This window comes from Pelophylax lessonae, assembly GCF_965119305.1.
Source record: "Pelophylax lessonae genome assembly, chromosome: 5".
In the NCBI taxonomy this organism is placed as follows: domain Eukaryota; kingdom Metazoa; phylum Chordata; class Amphibia; order Anura; family Ranidae; genus Pelophylax; species Pelophylax lessonae.
This window is the reverse complement of record NC_138772.1, coordinates 55,666,908-55,688,188: the sequence shown is the minus strand read 5'-3', so window position 1 is coordinate 55,688,188 and position 21,281 is coordinate 55,666,908. Positions and strand designations below refer to the sequence as shown.

At 43.2% G+C, this 21,281-nt stretch overlaps 1 protein-coding gene across 1 annotated transcript in view; it reads left to right on the top strand.

The window, feature by feature from the left end:
* The window catches only part of AKAP9 (A-kinase anchoring protein 9), a gene marked incomplete at its 5' end in the record, with an annotated part of 407,878 nt that overhangs the window by 269,143 nt on the left and 117,454 nt on the right, over window positions 1-21,281 (top strand).

The window sequence follows — 21,281 nt, the reverse complement described above, 5'->3', positions numbered from 1 at the left end:
AAGAGGATAGAGCAGTGTTATCTTAAGTTTGCTTTGACATGCATTGTAAACTCCCAGCTTCCTCTGCATAAGCGACAGTATCTTCAGATGGAGCAGAACAAAACATGCGGGCGCCCAGTGCATCATACACTTTAAATAAGAAAATGAGTAGCTGCTAAAATCACTAAATATATATTTGATGCTAAAACCTGAAAGAGCAGATATTATGCAATTTAGCAGCTGCACTGGAAAGATGTTATCAGTCTATTTCTACACTTTCTTGCTGACTGGCTTGAGAAATACAGAGAAACCCCTTCTGCATAATAATGGGAGTTATGGGTTTTTTTTTTTTTTTTCCCCTGCTTCAGAAATCCTTAGCTAATGCATATTGTCTAAAATGCAGAATAGAAAAAGGAATTGGGACTTTAAAGTTAGCCACTCATAACCTCGGGAGAAATAGACTCAAGTGTTTAAAGAACATTTTATTTAGACATCATTAAAAGGTTTTATAAAATCAATACAAAAATGGATGCAATATCTCCTCATGATATGCAATATATAACAGGCTCTCTCCTACAACACAAGGGCGAGGCTAATGAAAATACCCGTATTGTATATAAATAACATGTAATACGAGATGAGATTCTCTAGGTTCCACGTGTATCACCAAAAATGGCAGGATCGCTACGCGTTTCGCTTGTAGCTTCTTTAGGAGATCCTGGTCAATACTGGGAGATGTAATTATACAATATATTAATCTTTATAAATCTTTTTACATGTACACCATTAATTCAAAGCACTTAAGTTACTATACAATAGTACACAAAAAACAGTAGAAAAGAAATATATTTATAAATAAATAAAGTAAATATATACGGTATATATATATATATTACAGTATAATATAAATGTTAGCGGTATACCTATCTAGCTTCCACATGGAAGGGAGTAGAAATGGTGCATCTGGAGTCGTAAGATTGATAAGTAGAAGTGGGGGGACCTTAATACACCTGCCCCAGCACCGGGGAGGTCCGAAGGTCCACAGACCACGGATCAATGCATATTGACTGTAAAGAGTGGCCACACAGAAATAAAAGCCTCCTGTTCTCTGCACTATAGCAGTTAGCTGTGTTAACACTGTCATACAAAAGGTCAGAATTAATTATAAGGTAACATAAGGAGTCACAAAATAATAAGTAGTAAAATAAAGTAGAAACTAATTAAAGAAAAATTGAAGTTATGCACGTCTCTTTTACTCAAATATTCCTTCTAAAATGCTGAAATCATTCTTTTACAATATTGAGCTAGCTTCATTAGCTAAAATGTGCTTTTATGTTCCCACTTGCCAGCTTCCGCTCAGGGTTTCTCTTTAGGATGATGGGATGTTAGGGGAGGTTCTTTGGAGGAAAATGGATCAAGCTGGGTGTTGATGTCATTAGCAGCCCAAGATCTGGCAAGAGTCACGCAGTGACTCGAGAATGCAGATTTTCAGGCTCTCAGAAGATCACTTTATGGTTTGCACACAGCACAGCATCTGTTGCTACACAGGTACACTATAAGGCCTAAAATTTGTGGACACCTGACCATCACACCTATATGAGCTTGTTGGCCATCCCATTCCAAAACTATGGGCGTTGATATGGATTAGGCCACCTGTAACGTGAGAATTACCTACCCCGTGAGAAAAACCTACCCACGTCACTTCCTGCCAGGAACAGCTGAGCAGCGCAGCACTGCGCATGCTCACAGCCCGGATACCTAATGGAAGAGCTGAGGATCAGACTAGTGCGCACTAGTCTGAAACGATCTCGGTGTCCGTGAAAAAAACCTACCGACGCGGCGGTGACATAAAACAGCTGTGCTGCACTATCACTCATCTCCGCACCTGTCCCGGTCACTTCCCTGATCTTGGCTAGTAAATATAAAAGCGGCTGGCGGCTCCGTGATTTATATTTTCATACAGCCGCCGCCGCTTTTATATTTACTATCCGAGAGCAGGGTAGTGACCGGGACAGGAGCGGAGATGACTCATAGTGCAGCACAGCTGTTTTAATGTAACTGCTCGCGTTACACAGACTGCCGTGCGCCGGAAGTGACGAGGGTAGGTTTTTCTCACGGGTAGGTAATTCTCACGGAACACCACCCTCTACCCCATTTACAGTAAGGGCCAGTAAATACCATAGAAATGCAGTCCGGATCCATTCTGGATGCATTTCTGCGTGTGCGTTTTTGATTTCCAGTGCATTTTTTTCCTCCTTTTTTTCACTTTAAATGAGGACATGTGCGTTCTGGTGCATTCCAGTGCTTTTTTGATGCATTTTGCCGCGTTCTAGTAAAGTTCAGTGCAGAGAAAATGCAGCACGTTCTACTTTTTTTCTGGAACTGGAACTTACTGGAGCTGACTGCACTGGTGTGAACTATGCCATTGGAAACCATATATCTATGCATTTCTGATGCAGAAAAAAAACACACTGAACAACGTGGTGTGAACCGGCCTTCAAAACATCCTCCACTCTTTCTACAAGTGTCTTTGGGGATTTGTACCCATTTAACCTAAGGGGCATTTTTGAAAACCAGCAGTGAAGTTGGATGAGTACACCTGGCTGGCATTTCAGTAGATCACAAAGGTGTTCAGTAGGGTTGAGTTCAGGGCTCTGTGCAGGCCACTCAAGTTTCTCCACACCAAACTCATTATACCATGTCTTTATGCAGCTGGCTTTGTACACAGGGGAGGGGTAGAGTCATGCTGGAACAGAAAAGGGCCTTCATCAATCTATTACCATAAAGTTAAAATGCATGGCTGTCTAAAATGCTGTAGCATGAATGCTTGACTGTGGCCTAAGAAATGTCTCCCAACCTATCCAAAAAAAATAGCTTAGGTAGGCAGTACTCCCCTTCAGTCCAGAGCCGTGCCTCTTCTCCATAGAATCTCTGCATTCTGAGACTGGGCATCATTTACGTCTCTATGAAGCCCTTCATTCACAATTTACTTTACGGAACCTCTGTATCCGTAAAGAATACCCAGTGCTTGAAAAAGTGGAAGAGGACCCTGCACATTGATATGACTGACCTGTGGCGAAGGTAAGTATAAAAATTGTGTAAAAAAAAAACAGGCTAAGCAAACTTCAGGGTAGGGGAGGAGGAAAGTGAAGCCCAAAGTTGGGCTTTAACCGTACCGTTTACTGGAATCACAATTATTCGAAGGAGTATCCACAAACTTCTGCCCATATAGTATATGTGCATTTCTTTACAAATATTTTAGCTCACCTATGTTATCCACCTGTGAAATCAGTCGTCTGCCTGGAGTTGTCAGTCTTGGTGTTTAATTTGAGATTGTGATCTGAGAAACACTCCTATGTACCCTATAATTAGTGAAAGTGTCCACCCCGTGTAATCCTCTGGAATGACTGTAATCTGTATGTCGTTGTTTTGCTTTAAGAGAATTGACTCCAATTTTCTAAATGATTATTCAGTGCCTATCCTTATGTACGTCTAATGATTGATTAGAACAATGTATTCGGAAGTCATGAAGGGCACCCAGCCAGAGGGATGCCCAGGCCCTTGGAATGACAAGGCGTAAGCAGGCAAAAAGCAAAGTCCAAGCCAACTATATATGTACTCACTCTTCAGTTTATTTGGTTGATTTCCAGTTTAACAGTTCTGACTCCATTGCTGTGGACCATGAAGGGTGCGCTACTGGTCCAAGTGTGCAGCCAGCAGATGTGCAATTGCCTCAGTCTCAGGTGTTTGCTTGCTTCTTCATTCAAACAATATTTTACTGGCTGTTCTTCGAACAACATCTGTGGGCAGAGTGCCTCTCCAGATAAGAGTATTTCCCTTTCTGTCCTTCAGAAGTATGCTGATCAGAGGATCTGTAAGGCTTTTAGATCTATGCATTATTACTTATGTACAACAAAAAGTACCTCTAATAACTAAGCAGTTGGATTGGGAAGTTAAGAGAATTAAACAAAGAAGTACTGTACCTATGGAAAAACAAAGTTAAAGTGTTACTTATCCCACAACAGTAAAATCAGTGTGTATATGCAGTAAAGCATGCTTGTTATACTCACTGTGGAACCTAAGGGGTTAATCCCCTGCATTGCGTATAAAAACTGTTTGATCCTGTCTCTCTGATCCTCCTCTTTTTTTTAACTGACCCCAATCTATCTCGTGATAGAACAGGGTATTAGGAGTCAGGCTGCACATGCTCAGTTTGGTGTGTATTGCAGGAGAGTTTTTCTTTTTTTTCTTGGGAGAGTGCATGTGATCAGCGCAGGGCCAATCAGCACTGTCCAGACAGAGGGTCAGGCTAGAATGACGACTTCTACAAACTTTACTTGGAACTGATAGAAGTCGCAAGGCTGCTATATACTGCTGATGAGAAAAGGTATTTAGCAGTTTATATTTACTAAAATAATTGCATTTCCATGTTCTGTGTACTGTGGGAGACCAGATATAGTGAATGCAGGTTCTGGGTTAAGTAACACTTTAATTAGTGCTTACCTTTCTCACTGCCCACCAATCTAAACTACAATTTCAACCATTGTGAAAGGGCAACGGTTGCTCTTTCACAGAATGATATTTGGCATTACTGGCAGCAGGACACATTCTTTCACTGGTACTTCTTTATTTTTTGTTAGTTTAGTAAGCAAAAGAGTCCCTTTAAGACATGGTCAGATGGCATGCAATAATAAACTTCACACCCACTTTAGCATGCCTAAGCTCGGTGAATCAAGGTCATAGGGATGATTTACTAAAGGCAAATCCACTGTGCACTGTAAGTGCACTTGGAAGTGCAGTTGCTGTAGATCTTAATGGAAGATCTGCTGATTTCTATCATCCAATCATGTGCAAGCAAAAATGCTGTTTTTTATTTTCCTTGCATGTCCCCCTCAGATCTACAGCGAGTGCACTTGCAGAGCACAGTGGATTTGCCTTTCGTAAATAAACCCCATAGTGTCTATAGTATGCATTAGGGAGTGGACATATAAAACCAATAATAGTCGCTATAGACCTAATAAGAATCATTGAAATCAAAACAGCCTGCATTGCCCTTAGCCCCTAAAGTCAACCTGTAATCTCATGAAAGGTGTGCAACACAGCACAGAATTCCTGAGTGACCTGTCACTAAAGCTGGCCATCCACACAGGCAACCAACAGGTGCACACACGGCCATCCACACAGGCGCACACACCGCCATCCACACAGGCAACCAACAGGTGCACACACCGCCATCCACACAGGCAACCAACAGGGGTGCACACACCGCCATCCACACAGGCAACCAACAGGGGTGCACACTGCCATCCACACAGGCAACCAACAGGGGTGCACACACCGCCATCCACACAGGCAACCAACAGGTGCACACACTGCCATCCACACAGGCAACCAACAGGGGTGCACACACCGCCATCCACACAGGCAACCAACAGGGGTGCACACACCGCCATCCATACAGGCAACCAACAGGTGCACACACCGCCATCCACACAGGCAACCAACAGGTGCACACACCGCCATCCACACAGGCAACCAGCAGGTTCACACACCGCCATCCACACAGGCAACCAACAGGTGCACACACCGCCATCCACACAGGCAACCAGCAGGTTCACACACCGCCATCCACACAGGCAACTAACAGGTGCACACACTGCCATCCACACAGGCAACTAACAGGTGCACACACCGCCATCCACACAGGCAACCAACAGGTGCACACACCGCCATCCACACAGGCAACCAGCAGGTTCACACACCGCCATCCACACAGGCAACCAACAGGTGCACACACCGCCATCCACACAGGCAACCAGCAGGTTCACACACCGCCATCCACACAGGCAACCAGCAGGTTCACACACCGCCATCCACACAGGCAACTAACAGGTGCACACACTGCCATCCACACAGGCAACCAACAGGTGCACACACTGCCATCCACACAGGCAACCAACAAGTGCACACACCGCCATCCACACAGGCAACCAACAGGTGCACACACCGCCATTCACACAGGCAACCAACAGGTGCACACACCGCCATCCACACAGGCAACCAACAGGTGCACACACCGCCATCCACACAGGCAACAGGTGCACACACCGCCATCCACACAGGTAACTAACAGGTGCACACACCGCCATCCACACAGGCAACTAACAGGTGCACACACGCCATCCACACAGGCAACTAACAGGTGCACACACCGCCATCCACACAGGCAACTAACAGGTGCACACACCGCCATCCACACAGGCAACCAACAGGTGCACACACCGCCATCCACACAGGCAACCAACCGGTGCACACAAGGCCATCCACACAGGCAACCAACAGGTGCACACAAGGCCATCCACACAGGCAACCAACAGGTGCACACACCGCCATCCACACAGGCAACCAACAGGTGCACACACCGCCATCCACACAGGCAACCAACAGGTGCACACACCGCCATTCACACAGGCAACCAACAGGTGCACACACTGCCATCCACACAGGCAACCAACAGGTGCACACACCGCCATCCACACAGGCAACCAACAGGTGCACACACCGCCATCCACACAGGCAACCAACAGGTGCACACACCGCCATCCACACAGGCAACCAACAGGTGCACACACCGCCATTCACACAGGCAACCAACAGGTGCACACACCGCCATTCACACAGGCAACCAACAGGTGCACACACCGCCATTCACACAGGCAACCAACAGGTGCACACACCGCCATCCACACAGGCAACTAACAGGTTCACACAAGGCCATCCACACAGGCAACCAACAGGTGCACACAAGGCCATCCACACAGGCAACCAACAGGTGCACACACCGCCATCCACACAGGCAACCAACAGGTGCACACACCGCCATCCACACAGGCAACCAACAGGTGCACACACCGCCATCCACACAGGCAACCAACAGGTGCACACACCGCCATCCACACAGGCAACCAACAGGTGCACACACCGCCATCCACACAGGCAACCAACAGGTGCACACACCGCCATCCACACAGGCACCACAGTTAGACAAATGCCCCCCTGCTGCTAGGCAATGTTTGGTAGCTGTCAGAATAATTGAACACTGCCCGCATCTGACTGGATGCAGGAGTTGTCCGGGTGACATTTTGTGACAGGCTTCTTAAAATAAAAAAAAGTTAATTTAACAATCGATTTTTTATAAATGAAGCTGTACTGGAAGGGCCATACGTTGTTTGGATTTAGACCAAGATAGCAGGAATCTGCTAAAATTCAACCAGTGCATAGCCAACTTAAAGTGGTTGTAAAGTTACTGATCCCAATTCCTGCCAGCCCCTCTGTAATAAGAAGATATACTACACAGTGTCTGTTTTTTGAAAAATCAGCAGCTAAATACCTTTTTGACATCGCCGATGTGCCGTCACGTGACCCCCCCTCCTCCGCTCTCCTCCCCGATCAAAAGTTTACAGTGGGAGGGGCTGAGATTTCCTTCTGATGTCAGCCAGGCAGTCACGTGACCGTACATCGGCAATGGGAAAAAGATATTTAGCTGCCGAATTTTAAAAAAAACTGAGATATTGTGTAATATATTCTATTATTGGCAGTAATTGGACTCAGTAATTTTACTGCTGCGCCAAATAGTAGCAGGAGGGGGGCCCTTTTTTTTTTTTTATCAACTCACACACTAGGAAGTGACCCAGAGGGAGGGGGAGAGCAGCGGGATGATGGAGGCACGTAAACTGACCGCGCTGTCATGGATCAGCAGCCATGATTACCGTGGTCAGCACACTAAGGGGGACACAGCAACAGGCAGGATCAACCAGGTTTTTTACAATCGGAGAAAAGACACCACACAGGCACTTTGTGGTTAAACATGCCTTAAAGTAACAGGATCTTTTTTTTTTATTTTTTTTTTTTTTTAGGGTTACAATCTCTTCAACCCAGAGCACTTCTTTAGATGGAATAGGGTCATTGCACTCCTGGAGTCTTGGTTTAACAACGTTTATCATATTACTGCAAACTAATAAAAATGAGCTAAAATAAATTCCATTAAACTAAAATTAATGTAACCATGTAATCTGTAAGTTTGGCTCTAAGCAACTTCTACGGGCTTTTGAGCTTTTTTGAGCTCTCATTTTTTCTGCCTAGAAACTCCCCTCCATGTTAACCAATGCGTCTTTGCACAATATGGCTTTTTCAGGAGTTTACAGGCATATGCTGTTAGGGCGGCTCATGCACACTGCAGCTCTGCTTTTACAGACATTTGAGCTTTTATTGCCTAAAAACTTGAAGCTCTTTTTGCCCATTTTTTTTTAGCATGTTTTTTCTTTTTTTTTTTTTTTCACAAACCCTGCCCTGAGTTAATTTTTCCCTTTTTTTTTTTTTTTTTTTGGTTCGTTTTCGAGCTTATTCGTGCAATTTTGGATACCTAGGCATCTTTTCTGCTAGAAAGCTCCTCTCAAAAACGTGATTTTGGTGGGGTTTCGGTTCTGAAACTCCTGAAAAAGCCATAGTGTGCACAGGCACATTGGCTAACAAGAGGGGGGAGTTTCCAGGCAGAAAAAAATTAGAGCTCAAAAAAGCAAAGACGCCTGTAGGAGTCGCTTCTTTGAGCTACCTAGAGATGCAGTGTACATGAGCCCTTACAGGTAGAAAAAAAAAAAAAAACATCAAATGCGAAAAATTGCAAAAAAGAAAAAAACCTCAAACGCACAAAATATTAGAAAAAATGAGTCGGAGGAAGGGTTTGTGAAAGAAACTGAGCTGCAGTGTGGATGGGCCCTAAGAAAAGCATACTGCAGCAGAGATCGAATTATAGTTGTCATTATTCATGTATAAGGCTAGGTTCACTCTGGTGCGATTCGGGAACCACAGCAATATCTGTGAGGGTTCCCGTACCACTTTAGAATCGCAGGCAGTTCACACTGCGCTCTGCAAACCTCTGCAAGTGTCAATATAAAGTTAATGACACCCCCAAATTGTTTCTCTAAACGCAGTGTAAACTGTTAAATCAGATCACATGGGTCTGAACTCCCTTGCGATGCGTTTCTAGTGCGGACAAGAAAAAGGGTCCTGCACCATTTTGGTGCGAATGGAATGCGATTTGGCTGAATTCGGACTGCACAAACATTGCATGTGATGTGCACAGGAATGCCGTGCAGGTTACATGCAATGTCTGCAATTGCATTAGTGTGAACCCAGCCTTACTGCCATTATACTATTCATTTTATGGCAGTAGTTCAAAGTATCAATGCATATTTAAAGCGTAAGTCTAGTTATTTTTTTTTTAGCATAAGGGACTATTGGTATTTAGTACAACTTCCGTGAATGGGGGAGGAGGGCGGAAAGGGTGGGCATAGTTGGCACACTCACCAAGTGCCTATGACAGGTCCAGCAGTCTGTCCACACAGCCGCAAAGGTAATCTCCTGGTGCTGCCAGGGCATGGGGGTTAAGGGGCTGAGGACTAAAGATTTCAACTAAGAAAGAAGCCATCAGCACAAGGGACACTTCTCACTGATGGTAAGTACCCGCCCCCTGTGCTGAATAAGGGGGGAAAAAAAAACGTTTAAACTAAATTTTTAGGGACTCCCAAGTTTCTTGCACTCAAGTTCTCAGCTCTGCCCATCCTCTTTCCAGTTCAATTTAATCATTTCTGGACCAGAAGATTTCCCCCCTTAATGACCAGGACATTTTTTGCGATTCGGCCCTGCGTTACTTTAACGGACATTTGTGGGGTCATGCGACGCTGTACCCAAATAAAATTGATGTCCTATGTTTTTCCCACAAATAAAGCTTTCTTTTGGTGGTATTTGATCACCTGTGTAATTTTTTTTTTTTTTTGCACTATAAACATAAAAAGAGCGACAATTCTAAAAAAAAAAAAATATTTTTCACTTTCTGCTATATAACATTTCCAAAAAAATATTAAAAATGATAAAATCAAGTTTTTTCATAATTTTAGGCCAATTTGTATTCTGCTACATATTTTTGGTGAAGAAAAAATCCCAATAAGCGTATTTTGATTGGTTTGTGCAAAAGTTATCGCATCTACAAACTAGGGGAAAGATTTATGTAATTTATATTTATTTATTTATTATTATTCATAGTAATGGCGGCGATCAGCGATTTTTAGTGGGACTGCGACATTGTGGTGGACAGTTCGGACCCCTCACTGACATTTTTGACACTTTTGGGGGGACCAGTGACATTACTATAGTAATCGGTGCTACAAATATGCACTGTTACTATAATAATGACACTGGTAGGGAAGGGGTTACCCCAGGGGCGATCAATGGGTTAAGTGTGAGCCTAGGGTGTGTTTTCTAACTGTGGGGGGATGGGATTGTGAAATCAATACAGAGACCTGTGTTCCTAAATAGGAGGAACACAGGAGCTCTGCATTGATTCCAGAGAGCACAACGGTCTGCTGAGTTTACAACAGCAGACCGCCGTTCTCTCTTCACGGGGAGCGATCGCGGGCCCGTGGATCGGCTTCCCCTCTGGCGAGTGAGCGCGCGCGCCCCCAGAATCACTCCCGCGGACCGTAGTACAGGTACGACGATTCGCGGGAACCTGCCGCCTTATACAGTGCTTTGCGAAAGTATTCGGCCCCCTTGAACTTTTCGACCTTTTGCCACATTTCAGGCTTCAAACATAAAGATATAAAACTGTAATTTTTTGTGAAGAATCAACAACAAGTGGGACACAATCATGAAGTGGAACAAAATTTATTGGATATTTCAAACTTTTTTAACAAATAAAAAACTGAAAAATTGGGCGTGCAAAATTATTCAGCCCCCTTAAGTTAATACTTTGTAGCGCCACCTTTTGCTGCGATTACAGCTATAAGTCGCTTGGGGTATGTCTCTATCAGTTTTGCACATGGAGAGACTGACATTTTTGCCCATTCCTCCTTGCAAAACAACTCGAGCTCAGTGAGGTTGGATGGAGAGCGTTTGTGAACAGCAGTTTTCAGTTCTTTCCACAGATTCTCGATTGGATTCAGGTCTGGACTTTGACTTGGCCATTCTAACACCTGGATATGTTTATTTGTGAACCATTCCATTGTAGATTTTGCTTTATGTTTTGGATCATTGTCTTGTTGGAAGACAAATCTCCGTCCCAGTCTCAGGTCTTTTGCAGACTCCATCAGGTTTTCTTCCAGAATGGTCCTGCATTTGGCTCCATCCATCTTCCCATCAATTTTAACCATCTTCCCTGTCCCTGCTGAAGAAAAGCAGGTCCAAACCATGTTGCTGCCACCACCATGTTTGACAGAGGGGATGGGGTGTTCAGGGTGATGAGCTGTGTTGCTTTTACGCCAAACATAACGTTTTGCATTGTTGCCAAAAAGTTTGATTTTGGTTTCATCTGACCAGAGCACCTTCTTCCACATGTTTGGTGTCTCCCAGGTGGCTTGTGGCAAACTTTAAACTACACTTTTTATGGATATCTTTAAGAAATGGCTTTCTTCTTGCCACTCTTCCATAAAGGCCAGATTTGTGCAGTATACGACTGATTGTTGTCCTATGGACAGAGTCTCCCACCTCAGCTATAGATCTCTGCAGTTCATCCAGAGTAATCATGGGCCTCTTGGCTGCATCTCTGATCAGTCTTCTCCTTGTATGAGCTGAAAGTTTAGAGGGACGGCCAGGTCTTCGTAGATTTGCAGTGGTCTGATACTCCTTCCATTTCAATATTATCGCTTGCACAGTGCTCCTTGGGATGTTTAAAGCTTGGGAAATCTTTTTGTATCCAAATCCGGCTTTAAACATCTCCACAACAGTATCTCGGACCTGTCTGGTGTGTTCCTTGTTTTTCATGATGCTCTCTGTGCTTTAAACGGACCTCTGAGACTATCACAGTGCAGGTGCATTTATACGGAGACTTGATTACACACAGGTGGATTCTATTTATCATCATTAGTCATTTAGGTCAACATTGAATCATTCAGAGATCCTCTGAACTTCTGGAGAGAGTTTGCTGCACTGAAAGTAAAGGGGCTGAATAATTTTGCACGCCCAATTTTTCTGTTTTTTATTTGTTAGCAAAGTTTGAAATATCCAATAAATTTCATTCCACTTCATGATTGTGTCCCACCTGTTGTTGATTCTTCACAAAAAAATTACAGTTTTATATCTTTATGTTTGAAGCCTGAAATGTGGCAAAAGGTCGCAAAGTTCAAGGGGGCCAAATACTTTCACAAGGCACTGTAACTGCGTTGGCTGGTGGGCAAGTGGTTAAAGCAATTTGTAAAGTGATCAAGAAATTTCAACAGGGGACCTCACTGGCTTAGAACTGTAAGCCGGAAGATAGTTTATACCATTGGCCTCTATCTGAAAGTGAAATATCAGTGTTGAGCAGCTTTTTTTAATTTTTATTTATATATTTTTTTTAAATTACTGATGTATTGCATTTCCCAAGGATTCATTCAGTCTAATCCTTTTAAACTTTTTTTTTCCTTCGTTTGTTTATTTATTGGGAGAGAACATGAAGGGAAGTAAAGATTACATGGATTATGAGCGCGTTGTGTGCACAGCTCCCGAATTTGTACCTTTATGTATCTAACAAGTGCACAGTGTAAATGATCACAGATGAAAACATTCGGTAGGTAAACATGGAAAAGGAACACCAAGAGTCCTGACAGGACCTGCTGTGAGAAGACAAGGATGTGACATCATAGTGTTTGCTTTGCATTAAGTAAAGAAGCCACCTGCTGTATTGTATGTACAGAAAAGGGCGCTATAATAGATGAAAAGAGCAAGGAACCGGCTCAAAACCAAGGAATGCTTTAATAAGACAAAGTTTTGTTTTCATGGGTATTTCATGTTTTTAGGCTGTAGCTTATACCTAAAAGAGCATTTCTAAGCAATTCATCTCATAAGGCAAACCCTAAAGTCATGTTAACGGGATTTTTTATTTCTTTCTAAAATAACAAACGTTTCACTTACTTTGCTCTCTGTAAAGTGGTTTTGCATAGAGAAGCCCTAATCCTCTCCTGGGATCCCCTGCCAGCGTTCCTGGGTCCTCCTGCTTTAGAGTGTCCCGCCCAACAAGCCACTTACTCATGCAGTTCGGATCTATCTATCTGCACACACTGCGCGTTTCCGCCCCACTCCCCACTCGCGAATTACTGTATTTTATTGACAGCTGCAGGAGCCAACGGCTCCCGCTACTCTTACTAGGAGGGAGAGAGAGCAGCTATGCTCCTCTTGGCACAGCTCTGAATCGAGATCGGGCTCAGATAAATATTTGGGGCTAAGGGGGGTGTTGCACCTCAAGTGTTTTCTACTTTGATGCAGAGAATCCATTAGAGTGAAAACCTTTTGCCTTTACAACCACTTTAAACATGCTATCAGCTCATACTATTTCATTCCATGCCCCAATGCCATTGCACACCATCAGCCAAGGTCTTAAGCCCCGTACACACGCAACGAATTTCCGCCGACCGGTCGTCCGTCTTTTGTCCAGAGTGGTGTCTGTTGCTTGGAATGTGCTCTAGACTGCACACGAATTTTCCCGTACGACAGAATTCTACTTCAGAAGTGATGTCATGATGGATTGCTTTCTATGTGTTCTTTCATCTCTGAGCATGCCTAGTCTTGCTCATAAGATTTTTTCCCCGTCAAAATCTGTACTAATGAGATGAAAATCGGCCATGTTTTGAAAGAGGACAAAAATTTTAATGCCTGCACACCAGGATTTTTTCGGCCGAAAAGTCGGAGTCGGTTGTCGGATGCACCATACTAACAAGCCGAAAATCGGCAGATCGGACGTCGGACAAATTTTCCCGGCCGAATTTCTACTCGTGTGTACGGGCTTTAGGATATACAAATCACTAAAATCTTATATAGGCTTTAATGTATCAATGGAATTTCAAAAATTGTTTTAAATTTAGAGCTTTCATTAAAAGAATACCTACTGATTGGAGATGAACTCAGGTGTGTTCGAGTTGCTACATGCCCGATCCCGCCAGGAAGCCGACACTGCACTCCGCTAATCACAGGCAGTGTGATATTTCCTGGTCTATGCAACTGCAGATCGGGAAATGTCTCACTGCCTGTGATTAGTGGAGTGCAGTGTTGGCTTCCTGGCGGGATCGGGCTCGTATGAACTTGAACACGCCCAAGCTTATCCCTGCTACTGATTCTGTCCTAAAGGTCCTCGTGCTAGCACCTACTGTTGTAAGGTGATGATAATTTCCTGTACCTGTCTCTCAAATATTCCCCTGCGTGGTCACCCAATCACATGTTCTCACTGTTGTCACGGCCAGGAAACCCGCCCTTGAAAAGCCATGCAGCAATTTCTGGAGTGCAAGTAGTCAGGGAGTGACTGAAGGAGATCGCAGGGTTGATCTGTAACAAAAAGATGAAAAAAAGATCAAAATGTTCAATTGTAAATAGATGGAAGTGCTTTAATTCACAATTCTTTAGCAAACTAGGTTCATTTAGTTTGGGCCCGTTCACACTGCCTGCCCACTAAACCACAGCAGTTTAAAAAGTGGGAAGCCATCCGTTTTGGCTGCAATGAGCCGGCGGTAGGGGGCGAGGTGATGCCCATTTTTAGTGCATTACGGAGTTCCTTTTTTTTGTGTCCACTTTATTTGAAGTTTATAAAGTGACACTTCATTAATGTCACTGCACAGCAGCACGGTGCATACAGTATACAGTCATACAGCTGTGTAGCTCGAGAATCCCATTTCTAGCTGCTGTTCAAGAACAACAGTTGCTAGTAAGTGTAATTGTTCATTTAGTGTACTGTAATTTAACAATCAGGATATGAGCATGCTTTTATATATCATTGGGCATGGCATACCATCATACAGCGATCTAATGCCTGTGGGTTTTTCTAAATCAGTGATGGTGAACCTTGGCACCCCAGATGTTTTGAAACTATATTTCCCATGAGGCTAAGATACACTGCATGAGCATCATGGGAAATGTAGTTCCAAAACATCTGGGGTGCCAAGGTTCGCCATCACTGCTCTAGATAGAGAATCTTTGTGCAGTTGCTCTCCCCTTGCTCCCCTCCCTGAGTCCTGCAGCACACCCTAAACTACACATTTAGGCTCCATTCACACCTGAGCGTATTGTTTTCAGGTGTTTTTTTCAGGCGTTTTTGGAGGCAGGCATTGACATCTAACAAAAACGCTGGTAATCAGCCCAAAAATAAGCTCATTTTTTGAGCTTTAGGCGTTTTGCTTCAGGGGACAAAACACTCAGATGTGAACAGGGGCCATTGAAATGAATGGGATTTTGCTTGTTGGGCATTTTGGATTTTCAGAGATTAGCGTTTTATGAACTGAAAAACGCTCAGGTGTGAGCAGGGCCTTTCTAGTTTAAGGCAGGAGTCTCAAACTGGCAGCCCTCCAGCTGTTGCAGAACTACTAGTCCCATTATGCCTCTGCCTATGGGAGTCATGCTTGTAACTGCCAGCCTTGCAATGCCTCATGGGAATTGTAATTCTGCAACAGCTGGAGGGCCACCAGTTTGAGACCCCTGGTTTAAAGTCATTCAGTGATGTCTTCCACTTGTTTAGCAACAGCCATGGATGGCCCTTACTCCTGCCCAGAATGGCGCTCTTGTAAAGATGTGTGAACTCCGTTCAGTGCAGAATTACTTTGAGCACAAGTTGTGTGATGATGCCTTCCCAGGGGGCTGGTCAATGACATTGCTGGCTCAGAGACAATGGGTTGAATGATGCTGGCCTTCACTCACCCGGAAAGACGGGGCATCTAGTGTCAGAAAATAATCATTGGCAGGGGAAATTCCAAATTGAAAAGTAATAGTGCAGAAAAATCTCGTTTTATGTTTTTACATTTGCATCTCATTTTTCCCCTTAAAATCTGTTCTTACTCCGCTTTAAATTTGAATTCCAGCCTTATCTTCCATCTTGAACTGTTTTTCTGGCTTCTTCCCTTTACTGAAATTGCTTTCTCTGATGAGCTTCTCACCGTGTGCATTACAAGCTGCAGCAAGTCAGATAGAACTTGCCTCGTTTTTGGTACGAGAATGTGCAGCATCTTCTAGCTCTGTCTTCCCAAGTCTTAGGCTTGCCATACATTATACAATTATCTTGTACAATCCTTTAAGCCTTCCTTTAGATTTACCCAAACCATATAATATGAGGTTAAACCTAAACTCTTTCAATTTGTATGCAGTCAGGCAGGACCTTGCACTACATAGTTGAAGGTAAATCTAAAGGAAAATGAATAAGAAAAAGTGTACTATGTATGGCCAGCTTTACACTGTCTTGCCCTTTGATTTATTGGATTTCTTTCAATCATGGAGAGTCAGCATCACATGTTGGCATTACCTAGGGCAGTCTACATGCAAATACAAAAGAAAATTGGGATGCTATGCATCTAACTCCTGCGCTCATATACAAGGCTCCCAGATCACTCCTATCGCGGGACTCCTATTTGGCACCCCCAATGGCAAGGCCTTGCTGCCCTCTATGACCGGGGTGGTCGACAAATAGGCTGCAAACAAAAAACAAAAAAGGTGCATCGGCCTAGTGCATTATCCTCAATAAGGCTTTATTAATAACAGATAGAATTATCTACTCACAAACAAATGATGTAAGCCACCATATCAGATTCGAATAACAGAGTCCGTCCACAGTCTTAGTTAGTCTTAGACCGGCTCTGATAAAGAGGCGAAGCCTCGAAACACATTAGCCGTTATTTCAACTAAGACTGTGAACTGTTCAATGACGGACTCTGTTATTTTGAATCTGATATGCTGGCTTACATCATTTGTTTGTGAGTAGATAATTTTATCTGTTATTAATAAAGCCTTATTGAGGATAATGTGCTAGGCTGGTGCGCCATTTCTTGTTTTTGTTTACATGCAAATACAATCTGCCTAGGAGCACCCACTGTATCAGGCTGACATTAGCTCATCAATGCCTTTTGATATTTGCTTAAAGAGCATCTCCAAGCGCCCCCTAAAAAAAAAAAATGAAAAGTCAGCAGCTACTGTAGCTGCTGACTTTTAATATAAGGACACTTACCAGTCTAGGGATCGAGCAATATCCTCACCTGGGCCGATTCTTTAATCGGCTTTGGGCGCAGGCTCAAGCGCTGGCATTTCAAGTAAGGGAAACAGGCAGTGTAGCCTGGTGGCTTCACATCCAGTTTCCTACTGTGCATACGCAACTTGCGCTGCACCTAGTGAATGGTCCCGTAGTCTTCTGGGACCTGTGATGTGTCCTAGAAGCTTGCAGGGAAAGGAGGGGGGGGGGCGAACTTCCGGCTCAGATCACGGCAATGCATCTGATTGGAAGTGGGAGCAGGTACCTGTCAACCAGGTACCCGCTACCCCCTCCCCCCAAATAAAATGTCAGATGTGGCAGGGGGGGGGGGGGGTAGGATGCAAACAAGGGGAATTTGCCTTTTGGGTGAAGTTCCGCTTTACCTTCTGTCAAGATATTGCTGGCATGAGGGCCGAGTACTCAGGCAGGGTGCTGTGATGTGCAGCACCCACCTGGACCCTCATACCTGCCATGATCTGCTAGGGTTGCATAGAAAAGCACAGAAACTCAGTGATGACATTGCAGGGTCTAAATAAAATAAGGTATTTAATGAAAACAGAAAGGTTTCATTAAAAAATGAATTTGCATGTTGATGAGATTTCAGATTAAACTTTTGCTTTAAGCACACATAGAGGACAGACTGGGTCCTGTTATACGGCTGAGGGTCAGTATTGTCTTGTAGACTTTAGGGTGTAGGTGTTTTATTGGCAGCCTGTTGTTTATCTTACCAGAAGGAAAACACCCTCTATTCTTCCTAGTGCTGACTTTTTGTTTTCATGATTGGGTTGTAAATGAGATCATAAATATTGGAATTGGGTGTAGGAAACTAGAAAGATACTAGTCCGAACCAACATACGCTATCTTGACAGGAAGCTGTCACTACGGACCGCCCACCATAAGCTGCCGAGACTTTCCTCGTCCCATAACTTCACCAATACTTGCGGCTATGGGGCCGGGAATGCCTCAGTGGCTTATGATTGGCAGAATCATTGGCCAAAACCTAGTTGGTTGCTAAAGTCCTGCTTGTTTTAGCAGGCCAAGCTAAATGTCCTTCTTACCAAAATGTAATATGAAAGTGGTAGGGTGCAGGGCGCTCTAGGCAGAGACCTTCCGAGAGCCCAATAGTTCAAAGTCTATATTATGATAAAAGGCAAGTGGAACATCAGGCAAGTGTCCTGTAGTACACCTCAGCAGCACTCCATAGGAGAGGAAGTGGAAAAAAAAAGAGCGAAGGCACTTCTAAGTGCAGTAAAAACAAGACTTTCATTGCCCAAAACAATGAAAAACACTTACAGGAGAGAATGTGTAAACAGGCTTATCAGTATTATAGGACACCCAATGGGAGGTTCTCCCAAGATGTGTCCAATCGGGATGTCTCCAAAAAAAGAGAAGGGAAGTAAGACTAGTATAGCAGGCTTATTAGGAAGGATCCAGTGTGCATGCTCCAAAATGCTCATCACCCCCTCCTGACATCACATCCGGGTAGTGCGTTTCACGCTGGTTCTGGGCAGCATGGAGGGTCTTCAGAGGTGTCTGCAACACACCGCTGGCTGGCTAGGAGACATACCGATTTGACATCTGTAGGGAGAACCTCCTGCTGGGCATCCTAAAATACTGATGAGCTGATTTACAAATTCTCTCCAGTAAGTGATTTTAATTGTTTTGGGCAAAAAAAGTCTTGGTTTTACTGCACTTAGAAATGTTTTTTTTTTTTCTGTTCCATTTGTAATATACAGTATCTTAAGCCAAAAAATTTTTTCCCCATTTTAGATAGAGAAGAGAAAAGGAAAAATATATTGATACTTTGTAACTAAAGATAACTGTTGATGTTCCATAAATATACTGTAGTGTGCTCATCTTTACTTTGAATTCCTGGGCAACTTGAATACATTACAAAGATGCATTACCCCTCCTTGTGTACAGGCAGAGAACACAGATTATCTGCTCACAAAATGTTGAGCAAAATGAATAGAATGTGGATATATAATTGCCAGATCGTGGTAGCTGAAGACAAATGGCTTACTATAAAATAACGACTCAAAACATCAGAAAGAAAAACAGTGATCAATAAACCGCAGTGCTACATAAGAAAATAAGTCCATACATAAAGTAAAATCAAGTGACGAAACAAAATATAGAAGTCCAATGCATATGGGGATGAGTGCAAGTGAATCCCTTCACTCAGGGAGTAAAAGTGACTGGTGTCTAAACAATCAATGAAGTGACACCTCTGTGTGCTGGCCTCTCACCTTACAGCTGTAAGGTTACAGCATGAATAGATATCCTGCACTATGAAATCCTATGTTTCCCACTACTTCCAGGTATCCTTCTGATGTGGACTCGGCTGATGATTTAATATATAGTGGAAGGACAGATATCCCATCTATGGTGGTACCGCAGGCTCTTCAGATGTATCCTCAATAATAGTGGTATGTATAGGAAAGAAAAGCTCCAAATAGTGTAATACCATTTCCAAATTGAAGAACACTCACTTTTTCAGTGGTAGTTCAAAACATATCATCCACGAGCAGCGAGCTTATCCTCCACCGACACTTTGGTTTTGCCTATTGCTCAATCCCGTCATGTAGCGTCATGTCCACGTGATGTTCACGTGACATTCATTGATCCCCTGATGAAGTCACGTGGACGTGACGCTACGCATTGGGATTGAGCAATAGGCAAAACTGAAAGTGTCGGTGGATGACGAGCTCGCTGCTCGTGGATGAAATTTAACTTTTTTCCCTATACATACTACTATTATTGAGGACACATCTGGAGAGCCTGCGGTACCACCATATATGGGATAGCTGCCCTTCCACTATATTAAATCATCAGCCGAGTCCACATCAGAAGGATACCTGGAAGTAGTGGGAAACATAGGATTTCATAGTGCAGGATATCTATTCATGCTGTAACCTTACAGCTGTAAGGTGAGAGGCCAGCACACAGAGGTGTCACTTCATTGATTGTTTAGACACCAGTCACTTTTGCTCCCTGGGTGAAGGGATTCTCTTGCACTTATCCCCATATGCATTGGACTTTTATATTTTTTGTTTCGTTACTTGATTTTACCTCTTGTATGGACTTATTTTCTTACATAGCACTGCAGTTTATTGATCACTGTTTTTCTTTTCTGATGTATTGATTCAATATTTTCCAGTAAGCTATTTGTCTTCCATCTACCACAATCTGGTAATTCTATATCCACATTTCTGTATATACTGTATATATTTTAATTCCATATTTTTTCCACTTCCCTGAGTTACATTTTTTTTTTTTTTTTATACACCCACGTGAGATATTTGTCTCCATTTATTACTATCTGGCTATTATTAATTCTTATTTCTTCATCTATTATATGCACTTGATAGTTTGTCTGAGGTTTATGAGCTGGTAGCTGACAGTGCAGCACCAATATTCTTTGTATTCGTTGTTTGGAGCTACGGATTGGCTGTTCGGTGTCTGCAGCAGTTGGTTTTATTTATCATCTTGTATATTGATAGCGCGGGAGTATCTTTGTATTACTATTGCAAAAATTAAAATGTTGCTAAACCCAGGGCCCTGCATTAACTATATTTGGTCTCCCACATACACAGAACTTGGAAATGCAATTCTTTTACTAAATATAAACTGCTAAATCCCTTTTCTCATCAGCAGTTACAACAGTCTTGTGACTTCTGTCAGTGTCTGGTTAAAGCTTGTGGGAGGAGTTTCCACTCCCTCATAATTGTCCTATGAGGATGCAGGACCCCTGACCCTCTGTCTTGACAGTGCTTATTGGCCCTGTGCTGATCACATGCACTCTTCCAAAAAAAAAAAAAAAGCTCTCTATCAATACACACCAAACTGAGTATGTGCAGCTTGTCCCCGATCTCTGTACTATCAGGGAATGATTAGGTGACATGGAAAAAAGGGAGGATCAGAGGAGACAGGATCAAACAGCCTTTTTACACAATGCAGAGGATTAACCCCTTAAGTGCCATAGTGAGTATAACAAACATGCCTTCCTGCATATACAGACTGATTTTACTGTTGTGGGTTTAGTAACACATTAAATAAAAATAAATAAATAAAAGTAATTTAAAAAAATGTAAAAGCACCTCATATATGTGTGAAAGTGCAAGCATAGGGTGCACCCATGTATGTAAACAGTAGTTGTACCAAACATGTGAGGTATGGCTACAAACAGAGTAAGAACAATATTTTTATGACCATAATTCACAGTTAACAGTTATTGCCTTTGGGCAATTTTAATGACCTTCGTTTTTCACCA